The sequence below is a fragment of the Tenrec ecaudatus genome, chromosome 6, assembly GCF_050624435.1.
Source record: "Tenrec ecaudatus isolate mTenEca1 chromosome 6, mTenEca1.hap1, whole genome shotgun sequence".
NCBI classification, from domain to species: domain Eukaryota; kingdom Metazoa; phylum Chordata; class Mammalia; order Afrosoricida; family Tenrecidae; genus Tenrec; species Tenrec ecaudatus.
The window spans coordinates 40,944,491-40,958,991 of record NC_134535.1 but is presented as its reverse complement, the minus strand read 5'-3'; the positions used below and the strand labels follow the sequence as shown (position 1 = coordinate 40,958,991).

At 40.0% G+C, this 14,501-nt stretch overlaps 1 pseudogene; it reads right to left on the bottom strand.

Moving 5' to 3' along the window:
- Nucleotides 1-10,086: 10,086 nt before the first annotated feature.
- LOC142450786 (adenylate kinase 4, mitochondrial pseudogene) lies at nt 10,087-10,707 on the bottom strand (annotated as a pseudogene).
- Nucleotides 10,708-14,501: the final 3,794 nt, after the last annotated feature.

Below are 14,501 nucleotides of genomic sequence, written 5' to 3'. Positions count from 1 at the left end.
AAATTCTGTTATTTGCTCTAAATTCTGAGCATAAGGAGTACAATTTCATATTGAAAATTGCTTCTTTTCTAATCTCATTTCATATTTGCTCCCTCGAGTTATCATATCTGCAGTTCCTGACACCAAAAGAAACACATCACGGTGTTGTAGCAAAGCAAAGGCGATGATGCCCTTCTAGGTTCATGAAAACTTTCAATAGGCCAGGCACAGAGATTTGTAGAAAAAGCTCACTTCTTTAGTGGTGAAGTGTTCTACCTCTTTCATGTTTAACTATACAGTACTAAGGTATTTTGTCAAAAAGTCTTATAATATGAAATGGGAAGTATACTAAAATTATCCTTCATGAAAGATAAACTTTTTACAAAATCAAAGTGTACACAGTTCAATTTTCCTATCTTTGTTTTATAAACTATAGCCAACTAAAGAAAAATGACGAAGATTTCCACAAATCACCTGTCAGTTCACAATATACTGCTTCAATGAAAACATACAAAAGAGTGCAAAAAGCAGATGGAATCTGTGAAACCGTGGTGAACTGACTTTGAGAACATCACGTAGCAACCAAGGCTATTTAAGCCATTTAAAGAAGAAAAGGAAACATTTTTTGGCTACAGAGAATAGAGATATTTTAAAGAATGCTAACAAGGGAAACTAGTGTAATTAACATTATTAAGCTCTGAGGACATTTTTAAATCTCTAAAGAGATACAGGAGACAATGAGCTAAAATACATGTGTCAAATGCAATAGTATATTTTAAACAAGTCTATACAATGAAATAATTATAAGCACAAAGATTGAAAACAAAAAACAAAGCCATTTCCATCAGACTGATTCTGACTCACGGTAACTTTTGGTGACAGAGTAGAACTGATCCCTAAATTTTTCTACACTACAAATCTTTACAGACACGGATAACTTCATATATTTCCTGAGAAAAGCTAGTGGGTTTGAAATACCAATTTTATGGCTAGGAGCCCAATGATATGACCCACAGCCCTGCCAGGAATCCCACAATAATTATAGAGATGGTTTACTTCGTGTATATATGTAAGCCTCCTGCTCACAGGCTGCTTTGCTATTCAACATTTCATATTTACCTCAATAAATATATGCACATAGATCTATTTCCCCACCATATATATATATATATATATATATATATTTACATATGCACATACCTGTATTTAGACCTCTTTAAATGACAGGGCAGCAATCGTACTCTTATCTGAGACTGTTTGCCTCGGTGCCCAGTCTTTGTCTTTTGTAACTCAATAGTGATTGAATTAAAACACACTGGACCCTGATATAGCCTCATTATAGGTTCAATAAATAGGGCCCTTCCCCAAATGGCCTTATATCCATAGGATTGTAACACACATTTGGTAAACACAATTTAATACATTTCAACTCTCAGAATTGATGTTCTTCCCACTTGCAAAACATTCACCCCTTCTCATCATCCCCAAAGGCTGATCCCATTTCAGCATCAACTGTCAATGCACTACCCTATTCTGGATCATCTAAATCAAGTATGCCTCTCAATGGTCATGCGGGGGTAAGATTCTCCCACACTGTGAGCCTGTGAGATCTGTAACACTTCCAAAATACAACAGTTGAATAAACACAGGGTAAACATTTTCACAGGAGGGGATTTAATGAAAGAAGGGCCCATGGGCACCATGGAGGTTCAAAACAAAAGCCAACAAATTATATTAGCCCTCAGTGCATGAAAAGAACTGTTTTTCAGACCATCTGTTCAGCAGCCCCAACCTCCAGTCTCGGGTATTGGTCACTCAGTCTGAATTTCGAGTGGAGTCCTCTTGCATGAACTATGTCTGAATGTTTAGCTGAGGTGATGCTCATGTATTTCTGCTGGGGTTTCTAGTCAAGTCATTTTAAAGGGCACTGTGGTTCATCCGTGTTATTGACAGTACAATGAGGGAGGTAATGAGAGGTGGGCTTAAACATGAACGGTACACCATGACATGAGAATTTAATATTTGTAAAAGTTGTCAAGCAAACTAAGGCCACATGCCCTAGCACGTTCACTGAAAACATGACTACATAATAGTTCGTGAAGATTAACCTAGTGACCAATGGATCTCGTCAACCATGGAAGCAAACATCTATCAGCTTTGAATCAAAAGAACTCAGTTCAAAGCCAAACTCACTGCCAACAAGTCTGTTCTGCCTCAAGGCAACCTTCTAGAACTGAGTAGAAAGTCCCTGTGGGTTTCCAAGACGGCAGCTTTTCAGGGTTTACTCTTGGACTGGTTCTTCTCCTGATTGCTTTAAACTTCTCTCTATATAAGGGGTCTTTTAAAAATTCATAGAAAACTGAAATTAAAAGATAATGTAATTCTTCCATGAAGATGTTATGGCTTCATTGTATTTTCCACAGCTTTCTACCCTTAAATATAACACATACTTTCTCACAGATTGTAGCTTTTTACTTTTTTTAAGAGTTCTTTTATGAACAACCATGTTTCATTTTTAAATTGCCAAAATGTCAAAATTATAAAGATCACTCTGTTTGCATTATAAGAATCCTTCCTGTATTAAGGTTTAAAAAAAAGGTAAATGAGTATATTTTCTTTTAAAATGTAAAGTTTTGCTTTTGACAATTTAAGTCTTTAATCCTTCTGGAGTTGCTAGTTGCGTTAAGTATGAGCTTGGAATCCCTATTTTATTTTTCCGTATGCATCGTTTTTGTTTCTCCCTCCACGTATCTAATAGTTTCTCGTTATTCTATTGAGCTGTCATCTAGCAGAAGACTACATCTGTGTGGGTCTGCTTCTCAACTCAATCTCTCTTCATTCCTCTGCACCTGGCTTTTGCAGCTTCATAAAAGAGCAAGCTTCCCTTTTTTATTCTACTTCACAGAAGTGCCTTAACATGGATGGTTTGTACAAATTTTATGATTAGCTTTTAGTTCTATTGAGGAAATAACTTGTTGAGAATTAGATTAAAAATGCGTTTTATTAATCTTTTCAAGGAGAATTAATCTTTCATATTAAATCCTCTCATCCAATTACATGTGCTACTTCTGACCCTTAAAGATCATTTTTGTCCTTCCTAGGCTGTAGTCACTGCACTTAAATAATGATTCTGAAAATTGGACAAGGGAGTTATAAGATGTATCCTCCTAAATCACCGAGCTGACAACCATATACTTCCACGGCAGCACAATGATAAAGTGTTGTAAAGGTCCTATCTGAGAAATAATTATAATTCATATGATGATATGAATTTCCCTTCCTAGACTGAATGAGGAACAGTTACGGAGCTACAATGTCGACTGGTCCAGGATGAATTCAGTGCACTAACTTGACCAGCAGGAGACTTGGTGTACTATTCAAATCTCATTTGTTTCCCAATGTGAAAAATGTTTTTATCTCAACACATTTCTCTAGGTGTTCATCTAAATGTCAGTTAAAAGTTGCCAATAGAGGAAACCTCCTTTCCAAGAGGGATAAGACCAACTGATCAGGTCTTCTCCTTAAACTCTGGTCATGGGTAAATAGACGCTAGATAGAAATAGCTATAAATCAAAGTGGTGAATCTGAGTCTCCAGCTTGTCTGGAAAAGCTTTATTATTATTTTTTCCAATGGTGAATGACTTGCTTGGGTAAAGATTGTGGAGATATTTAAAAGATGTGAAAAAAATAGTGAAATTTTAATGCACTGGATAAAACAAGGAGTTTGACAAAGGATTAGGAATTCACATTTGGAGAAACACAATTTGTAAAAACATTAATAAGTATACAGTTTCCATTGAAAGATGAATTATGGGAGTAACAAACCCATTTAGTACTTTTAATAATTTCCTGTGGAATAGCATACATATGTATGTTATAGATGTGTGTTAGCTCCTTTCATACATACTTCTGTGTGTTGGGTATCATCTATTTGATTCCTACCCCTAGCAATTCCACAGGACAGAGTAGAACTACCAATGGATTTCTTCGTTAGATCTTTATGGGAAAAGATCCCCAGGTTTTTTTCTCCCTGGGGATTGGATTTGTTTATATAACCCCACCCAACACACTCTTCCGCAAGGTGGATTGACCAGTAACTCCAACAAGAGACTCAACATAACAACCATTGTGGGATCCAGCCCACATCTGAATGGACTCTTAAGGACTACTGTGTCATTGAAGGGAAGAAATTAACAGGCAGACCGAAGTTTGGGGGTGCTCACCTTCCCCATGGTATCAGGAACCTGTTCTGGGAAAGAGAGAGAATGTAATCTTTCACCAATTTATACAATCTCAGGGACCTGCAGGGCGCCCTAACTACAGGTAACCACAGACATAACAAAGTGGGCTGTACCTTAATCCTAGAGGTCCCTGAGTTGATTGGGAGCAGGTAAGGAGGAGTGATTGTCACCTGTGCAGGGAGAGCAATAGCAACATGCCTGCGTCTCTAGCTGGAGCTGCCAGTTAGGGAGCCATCAGCCGTGTGCTTGTAAGAAGTAAATTCAAGGTAGCACTATTATGGTCAATATCGTGGGGATGAGTTTGAATTAGGAGAACGTGAACGGGACTCATCTCTAACTCGCCAAGGTGAAGGCCTCCTTCCACCCAGAACCCTAGTCTCCTGGGCTGCTTCCATATGAGAAGAGAGAATGCATCCACTTGCGCTCTTTTCCTGGTCCTCAGTTTCCCACAAACTATTGTGAAGATGATGCAGGCAGGGCAGCATTGCTTTCTGTTGTCTGTGGGACTGCTATGGGTTAGAACTGACTTCAGGGCATCTAAGGACCAAACAAATCTGTGACTTTTACTTGAACCAGCTGGAAAGACAAGCCAATTTCTGAAGCAGAGTCCAGTCACCCCAGCTGAGGGCATTGTCAACTTGCTAGCCTTGGGCCAATGTGGAGCATGACTACCAAAGGACACCTAGCTCAACCCAGACCAAGTTGTCATTTGAATCATGCATTAAGAGTTATGCTTAAGCCACTAATTTTTATATGGTTTGTTTAACAGCAATAGCTAAATTAACACTGTTTCAATTCTAATCTAATATAAATGACCCCAAATAAAACAGATATTTCTCAGATTGAACTGATAGTCTTGCTGACTCTTTTTCTGTAACCATTCAACTTTGAAGTACAATACAGTTTTCTCTAAAAAAAACCCTCAGGCTTCATGTATCACTTAGAATTAGCTTCATGAATGTAAGCATGTCAGATACCGTAAACAATAATCTTAGTAATAAGAACACCTTAATGATAAGCTAAGTGAGGTTAGAAAATTCATTTAACTTTCTTTGCCTCTGAATAATGATTGTTTAAAATGAGGATATTGGAGAAGTGATGTGCTTAAGGGAAGAAATAAATACATAGACACATATATGCACATATGTGTGAAAACACATAAAAGCCTGCATATAAGTGTGCATATGTATCATATATATGTAAAATACTCTTTAACTCAATACATTTTAAATGTAAACAGTGAGTCTGAAGAAAATTATTGGCACTACATTATGGTTCTTTAAATCAACATGGAGACTCCCAAATATATGTGAGTCTATAATTATTAAAGAAGTGAAAGAAGTAAAACTATGTAACAAATGGTATATGCTTTCATCAAATCATATATGTGAAGAGGGAAAACCATTGGTCAGTGTACAGATGATATAGAAATGAAAAGTGTAAGCAGAACTCAGCTCTCGACATAATACAATGAGGGAAAGTCAGACACTGATGAATTAAATCATTGCAGAGTTTAGAGCTAGATAGTACTTTGAAAATCAAGTCCACAAGGGCTCAAGTAGAAAATGTTTCGGAAATGAAGATGGCAACATATGTACAAATATGTTTGATACAACTGATGCATGGAATGTTATAAGAGCTGTAAGAGCTCCCCAATAAAATGATTAAAAATAATATAACTAAATAGAATCCTTCTTTGTCTGATGTATCGATTTGAGTCATTTAAATGCAACAAGAATGTACCAAAATCCCCGCTGTGAAGCACAATCTGCATCTGACGAACAGTCCACTCTGGGAACATCAAGTAACTTCCAGAAAGTCAACCACTTAATAGCTTAAAATGTAAAACAAGTCTCCTTATTTTTGATGTCATCCTCTTTCTACCACACTAGTAAAGTACTCCAAATAATGACAAACTATCTCTTTTAGGTTATGATTAAATATTTCCACTACCAGGGAGTCAGTTCTGACACACACCAACCCTATGGACAGAGCAGAGCTACCCGTTGGGCTTTCGGAGGTAGTGCACCCCTATGGGACAGAAAGCCCCCTCTTTCTTCAGCTGAGTAGCTGGTGAGGTTGCGTTGCTCCCATTTGGATTAGAAGTCCCACACATACCCCAGTATGCTACCACGCCTCCTATAATTAACTATTAGCTACGGATTATACATAATCAGAATTTTACCATATTGACAAAGAAGCATCATTCAATGGAATCTCATCTTGAAAAAATAATTTAGAGGTGAGGGCGTAAAGAACTTCTCCTATTTAACCCAAAGTCCTGTGAAGTCAAACAACTGCATTTACCTCGGGTTTTCTGGGGTTCCTATCTATGTAAAGATCTAAATTGTTCTGCCACTCACAGTTAGGAAATGGGGCATAAACTGCTGAAATCAATTCATGCCTCACCCACTTGGGGCCTTATCTTTAAAAGGATCCCTTAACACTGTAATTGTTGAAAGTTTAGTAAGCTTGTCTCTTTTCTGAGACTTGCACCCTCAATTCTAAGAAACACAATTTTCTGGTACCACAAATGTCACTTAGAATTAACAATTATCTCTTCATCTTAATGGTTTCCCTTTTCTATTTTCTTTTTCTAGCCAAATATGCCATTTCTCCCAGACTCCCCTTTAATCTGAGATTGCAGTGTTCAATTTTACTTGATATTATGAGAAACAAATAATAATGATTAAAAGAGATCAGGGTTTTTTCTTATCCAAAAAATTCAGCAAATATAGCTAAAATTTCATGCTCTTTACTTCATGTATCCCCACTGCTACAGGAAGGTCAATAACCTAGGCAGCAGACATTAGGGTTTCAGATGAACACTAATCAGTAAATAAACAACCAAATTTGCTCTTGAATTGATGCTCACTCATCATAATCTTATTAAAAACAAACATACACTGCCATGGAGTCAGTTCTGATTCATAGTGGCACTATGAAAGTCTTCAAAACTGTAAGTCTTTCTCAAACATACGACCCCTGTTTTGTGGAGCCACTGGCGAATTTCAACCTTGTAGTTAGCAGTTCAATACTTGCCACCAAAGCACCAGGGTTCTGTAGAGTAATCCCACACTCACTGCTGAGCCCTGGAGGAGCAGTGGTTGCACACTGGGTTGCTGGCCTCAAGGTCATCAGTTCAAAACCACCAGCCAACCTTTGGAATATAAAGATGAAGTTTCCTACTCCCTTTAACCCACAGGGGCAGTTCTGCCATGTCAGCTCTATGATTGAGTCAATTCTAATTCATCCGGACCCTTTAAGACAGGGTGGAACTTCCCAATGTTATTATTTTTCTTTTTTAAATAGTTTTATTGGTATGTACTATATATGCCATATAAGATAATTGTTCAAACACATTAAGAAGAGTTTTGGAATTATCACCACAATCAATTTCAGAACATTTTCTTCTTGTTCTTGTTAGTTCCCCACTTCTCCTCATCCTCCACTGTCATACCCTTAGGTAATTATGAATTCAGTTACTGTATTTATCGATTGACCTATCCTGGATTTATTATTAAAAAACCATACACAATACAAACAGGGAGCAAACAAACAAAACCATAACTGTGATGAGAGAGAACATAGACAAACTTCCATCAGAAAGAAAGAAAACAATATGAAACACTGAAACAACTTTAAAATGGAGATCAAATGAAAAGCTATTACAAATTAACCAAAGTACACCTGTCATCATCAACTTTACAAAGCTCTCTGTCTGACAGCAAGAGTATTCACATCCCTGGGCTACAGTCAGAGGTGACTCACTGGAGGCTGAATCCATGTACAGGCCCTGCCAATGGATCTTGGATGTTCACTGTCATCCACAGCCTTCTGCACACTGGGTGTTCACAGCTTGTGTTGTGATACCATTCCCTCCTTTGGATTTGGATGGAGAGGGTGTACAGGGATTCAAACTCTTATAGACCATATACCACTGGCGGCTTGTAAATGTGCACAACCATTATGGAAAGTAATATGGAGATACCTCGAACAACTGGGAATACAAGTGCCATGTGATTCAGCAATACCTTTTGTGGAAGTGTACCTGAAAGAAATATGAGTCATAATACAAAGACACGAGCTCTCCCATGTTCATTGCAGCAAAGTTCACAATAGCAAAGTGCTAGAAAGAGCCCAAATGCCCATCAGTAGGAGACTGGATAAAGAAACCCTGGTACCAATGCATAATGGAGTATTAGGCATCCCTAAAAAACAGGGATGAAACCATAAAATACTTCCTGACATGGAAGGACCTGGAAACCATTATTGCTGAGTGAAGGTAGCCAGTCAACGGCAAAAGGACTAATTTGTATGAGTCCACCACTATCAGGGTAAGCAGCAAGGCAAAGGCAGGCTTCTGCTCTCTGGCCATGTCATCCTCTAACTGATCTCCCTAGCAAGCCCAAGGTAGCTGGTAGGATGGAAATCCTAGTGCCCGTGAACCCCCTTGATACATGCATCTTAAGAAACACTTAGAGCATACTTCACCTCAATAAAGGCTATAATTCCTTACAGAAGAAGAAAGCCACATTTTCTCTGGAAAGGCAGGATAGAATGCAAGAACTTTCGGTTAGCAATTAAACGCTAGCAACCTGAAAAAGCATATGTGTTAACAAACTCTCAGAAGCTTTACGTTTGTTACTTGTTCATTTTAGTTCCTGAAATCAATTAAGCCATGTAGACAGTACCAAAGGAAAGGTCAATTCAGTCAATTCAAATAAAAGGTTGAAAAATTTTAAATAGCATATTGAATTCAGCTTTTAATATTACTGACTAACAATATTTCTAAAACCTTTTGTAATTTCTTTTTTTTTAGCAGCATTTTCAAAACAAAGTTTTATTGTCTTGAGTAAAAAAGCTAAAACAGTCTGTTAGTCCAGTAATTTCATAGTCTCTTATTGTTTCATGTATGAGCTAACTTTTAATATTAGTGTTTTGGGAAGATTTTCTACGAGACTTTGGAGGCTTTTATTTATTTCCCCCCACCCAGTGACACACTCAATAAAAGGAGTCATGTCAATCCACAAGATTCCAAGCAGCCGTTTTAGATCCTCTGCAGAGTTGGGTGCTTGGAACGGGAAGAGAGCTCTGTGGTCTCCCTGCTCTCAGCTCTCAGAAAAGGAGATTTGCGAGAGACCAAAGCAACAACTGTCTGTATTCGTCTCAGGAGAGATCAAAGAGATGTACAAATAATGCCGTCTAATGAAATTAGTAAAAGCCAAATCATTTCATTCCAGGAGGTCTGCAAAGGGGCGACTCCGTGCAGCATGGATACGGAAAAAAGGTTTCACTCGAGCGAAAGAAAAATGAATGGTGGGCCCATCACTGCAGACCAGAGGAGCAGCCTGAGGGCATCTGGCTTCAATTCCACTGTGACCGGCAGAGCACACACCAGGGACGGGGCCGGGGCTGTAGATGGCGTGCTCAGGCCTGCTGGTGCCGTAGTTCCACTGCCTTTGAGGGATAGAGCCAGTGGCTAACCCCACTGAGGATGCTACTAGAGCGACAACCTGGCCGGCAAAATTGGCAATTAGATCATACACCATTTGAAATCCCATCTATACCTGCTTCTTCACAAAGGGCGTGAGACCTGTGCAGAGGCATCTTCAATGTGGACAGGGGGGCCTCCTTCAGAAAGGCAAAGGGGAGCCCCGCGGTTTTCTGCTCCTTCATTTGCATAGACCAGCTCCCCACAGAAAGGAGGAAAGACGCCGCGGGCTGGAGGAGTGAGCTTCTGATTGGGACATGGCACCAAGACTTCACACACAATTGAATGATCACATTCTCCTGGTTCTTCTGTCGGGCAGGCTCAGTAGGCTGCTTTGGATTCAATAGGTGAGATCTTGTTCGAGAAGAGTGTTTACACATAAGGCCAGATTTTGTTCGTCTCCATCCCAGAGAATTGGTGGCGCACTCCCCGGCTCTCATATAGATCAATGACTGGCTTCGCCATATCCTTGCACTGCCTTAGCCAGCCAGCAACTGCTTCAGGTTTATCATCTTCCTGCTGGACCCATGGCTCACCAGTGATATCATCAACGCCATGTACGTGAGGTGGGCTGAAGTCCAGGTTATACACCCTTCCACTGGGAGGGTGGATCCGGCGCTGGCTGAGACGGTCTTTGAGCGTTTCGAATGGGATATTCGGCGTGATCACTAGATCCAGTGCACAGATTCTGTCCAGAGCTTCCGCCTGTGCCAGAGTCCTGGGGAAACCATCCAGTAGCCAGTGCTGGCCACTCCTGTTCTCCAGCTCTGACACCATTAGGCATGTGATCACATGATCGGGAACCAAAAGGCCTTTCCTGATGTACTGCTTTGCCATGTCTCCAACCTCCGTGTGCGCATTGATGTTCTCCCGCAAGAAGTGGCCGCTGGAGAGATGCTGGAGGCCGAAGTTCTGGGCGATCCTCTGGGACACAGTGCCCTTTCCAGAGCCCGGCGGCCCAAGGATGACCGCGCGCAGGAGTTTGGAAGCCATGGCCAGCGCGCCGAGGGAGGCGACCCACAGGACCGCGGGACGGCAGGGGTCCCGGAGCGCTGGGAACTTAGTTTCTCCTCTCCTGGACGCTCGCGCCCTAGCCGGCGTGTGACTTTAGTAATTTCTTAAAGGTTTTTACAAGCATTTTTCCTTTGGGAAGACCATACATCCTTTCTATTCTCATTTTTCAATTGAGGAAACTAAAGTTAACAGAATTTAAGTGACTTTCTAAGGATCCAATTGTTGGATCCAATAATAATATAATAACTTAAGAATGAGTCAATAGTTTTCAAAACTGGGTTTTAAGCATAGACATTTTAAATTTAAGTCTTAAGTTATTTCTACTGCCTCAGGCTATCTAGGTGAGGAGCTTTAGATGACATATTTCTTTGGTCCAAATTTCATAGGACCAATGGAGAGATAGCACTTATATATGATTGTATAGTTAAACGAGATTTTCTGAATGTGGGAAAGTTGCTCATTTGCTTACATTTAAAGTAGACCACGTAGTGGCATCTGTTTGTGAATGACAGTCACGTTCAGATCATTGATTAATGGCTTTTAAAAGCTGATCTGTCATATAGAGCAAATAGGAAACGCTTCAGATTTATCATTCTAAATGTAGCTTGCACTGTTACAGGTAGTGACTTAATCCAAAACCTTTTCCCAACTACTTGTATCTTTCAGTATTTAGAAAGAATACACTGATAAGCGATTAGCTCTTTACAAGTATCTGTCAGTATCTACAGTACCTTCAAGCATTCTGGAGCTCGTCTTTGCAAGGGGAGTGAAAAAGATGAAATCAAACCAGTAACTTCTGAAAGGATATTTGAGGCTGCTTAAACTCAAGGTGAGTACACAGATCTATAAAAGAGATAGGTAGAGAAAAAATGTCCTCATATTTTGGGATTTATAAAATAAAATTTTCTCTGATTTTAAAATAATTTTTATGTAACATCATATAACTTATACTATAAAAAACTGTAAATGTTCCAGGTCTTCGTTTTTTTTCTGAACTTAATCATTAAAGGGATGTGACGTTTTGCAATTCAAGAATCTCCCATTCTAATTTACTTTGAACCCATTTTAATTTTCTTTAAATGTGTGTGAAGAGAATTGTAGGTTCAATCAATTTGAAGGGAGTGAAATTCTTTTTCCAAGAGAACAAAACCAAAACCAACCAACCAACCAACCTAAAACTATTACATCAAAAATAACACAACAATAAAATTAAAATATCATGACGTTTTAGGAAGCTGGGTCACCTACCAAAGGTGCCTTTATTTTGCCTGTGCGTGCTTTTTCTCAGAAAAGACTTCAATCAATGGTCACAATGAACGCAACTGAACTTAGTGGCAGGGAGCCATTTTAGTGCTACTCTATTGGAGCCCTGGTGGTATAGTGCCTACGTCATGGATGGCCATCCATAAAGTCAGCAGTTCAAAACCATAACTTGATCCTAGAAAAGAGGTTTTTCTAATCCCATAAAGAGGTACAGCTTTGAAAGTCACGTGGACAGTTTTACCTGGTCCTATTGGACCCATGGGGCCATAGAGGTTATGAGTTCTGCTGTTAACTGCGAGGTCCGCAGTTCAAAACCACCGTGCCTTCTGTGGTAGAAAGAATGGACTTTCTACTCCTGTAGCGTTACTGTCTGGGGAACTCACAGGGGCCTACCTGGTCCTATCGAGTCACCATCAGTCAGCATTACTTCATGGCAGTGAAGTGTGTGTGTGTGTGTGTGTGTGTGTGTGTGTGTGTGTGTATGTATTATTGCTTTATGTTATCCTATTTGGAATATTTGTTCCTGTATGTTCTTTCTATATATCTCAAACCTTGTAATAAGGGGTACCTTAATTTCTTTCTAGCTTATAAAAAAGGAGGAGGACACAGACTCAAATCATTTCAAATCAAAAGACATTTTGGTAACTTTGCTATACATTTATTTTTAATCTGTCATTATACATTCATCAACAAAGAATTATTGAAACCCTATTATATGTCAGTGTGATAGGCTGGGTTGAGGAGAGAAACAAATCTAGGGACACTCGTGTATGTATAAGAAAGAGCTGTATGGGGCTCATCTTCTGCCCGCATTCTTCAGCAAGGGGTGTCCAGTTGCCTACCAATAAGGTTTGGGTCTCTACTCTGCACTCCCCCTCATTCACAGTGATAGGATTTTTGTTCTGGATCTTTGATGCCTGATACCTGATCCTCTCAACACATCACGATAACATGTGTGCCTCTTCCATGTGGGCTTTTTTGCTTCTCAACTAGATGGCCACTTGTTTATCTTCGAGCCTTTAAGACCCTAGATGCTATATCTTTTGATAGGTGGGCACCATCAGCTTTCTTCACCACATTTGCTGAGGCACCCGCTTTTCTTCAGTGATCGTGTTGGGAAAGTGAGCATCATGGAATGCCAGGTTAATAGAACAAAGTGTTCTTACATTGAGGGAGTACTTGAGTGGAGGGCTAATGTCCATCTGCTACCTTAATACTAAACCTCAGGGTGTAGTATAGCACCAATGAAACATACAACTTTTCTCTAGTTCTTTAATACTTCCTCCACCCCCACCACTATCATGACCCCAACTATACCTTACAAATGTGACTAGACCAGAGCATGAACACAGGTACACATAAGAGCTGGAAACACAGGAAATCCAGGACAGATAAAACTCTCAGGACCAAGATTGGATAAGGGTAAGGTAGGGACAGATAGTGGGAACTGATCACAATGATCTATCTATAATCCCCTCCCAGGGGGATGGACAACAGAAAGTGGGTAAAGAGAGACACCAGTCAGTGTAAGACATGACAACATAATAATAATTTATACATTATCAACGGTTCTTGAGGGAGGGAGAGTGGGGGTGGGGGAAAATGAGAAGCTGATACCAGGGGCTCAGGTAGAAAGAAAATGTTCTGAAAATAATGATGGCAACAAATGTGCTTGGCACGATGGATGGATATATGGATTGTGATAAGAGTTGTGAGAGCCCCCAATAAAATTATTTAACAAATAAATAAAATAGTGAGATGGTTTTATCATGAAAAAAAGAAAGAGCTGTATATCAGAGTATTTGTATAATAAGAATATTCACAGCCAAGTCCAGATCAAGACCATCTATCCAATATTAGCCCATTAAGTCTATTACTAGTCCAGAAATTCTTATTTAGACTCACACAGTCACATGCAATGATGCAAAATTCAGGAAAATCATAGGCCCGTGGGTGCAAAGACTGTCGACCCAATGGTGGTGAAGGCGTCTCAGTACTGGAATGGGCCTCCACGTGGCTCCTCCCGCCTGCTGGGTGTGTCCCTTCAACAGGAAGGCGACGCAGAGAGACTCCTTCGCGGGTGTCAGCAAGTCTCCGCATGGCTTGTCAACAGGAAGATAAAGGCTGAGAAAGGGTGAGGCCCACCTCCAGGGAGCTAGAGAGAGAGGAAATTTCTGGAATCCTCCTCAAGAGGCGACACCCACAATGAGGCAGCATCAGGCTGTGACCTGATTAACAGGCTAGACTCCACCCCTCCACTCTATTGATCAAGCTGACATGAAATTATGTCCCTACCACAGTCAAAGAATAAGGGAGTCTTCAGCAGGCCTTGATGCATGAAGTCACACTGTTTCCTCCAAGAGGTCATGTGGATAACAGGGCTAATATGACAGATGTTGCAAGAATATATTCCGGAAGTTATGTAAGCAGAAAACAGGGCTACAGAGCCAGACTTGGGGAGGTAAAGAAGCCTTCTGGATGGACAAAATGAACAAGAAGTGAGGAGGATT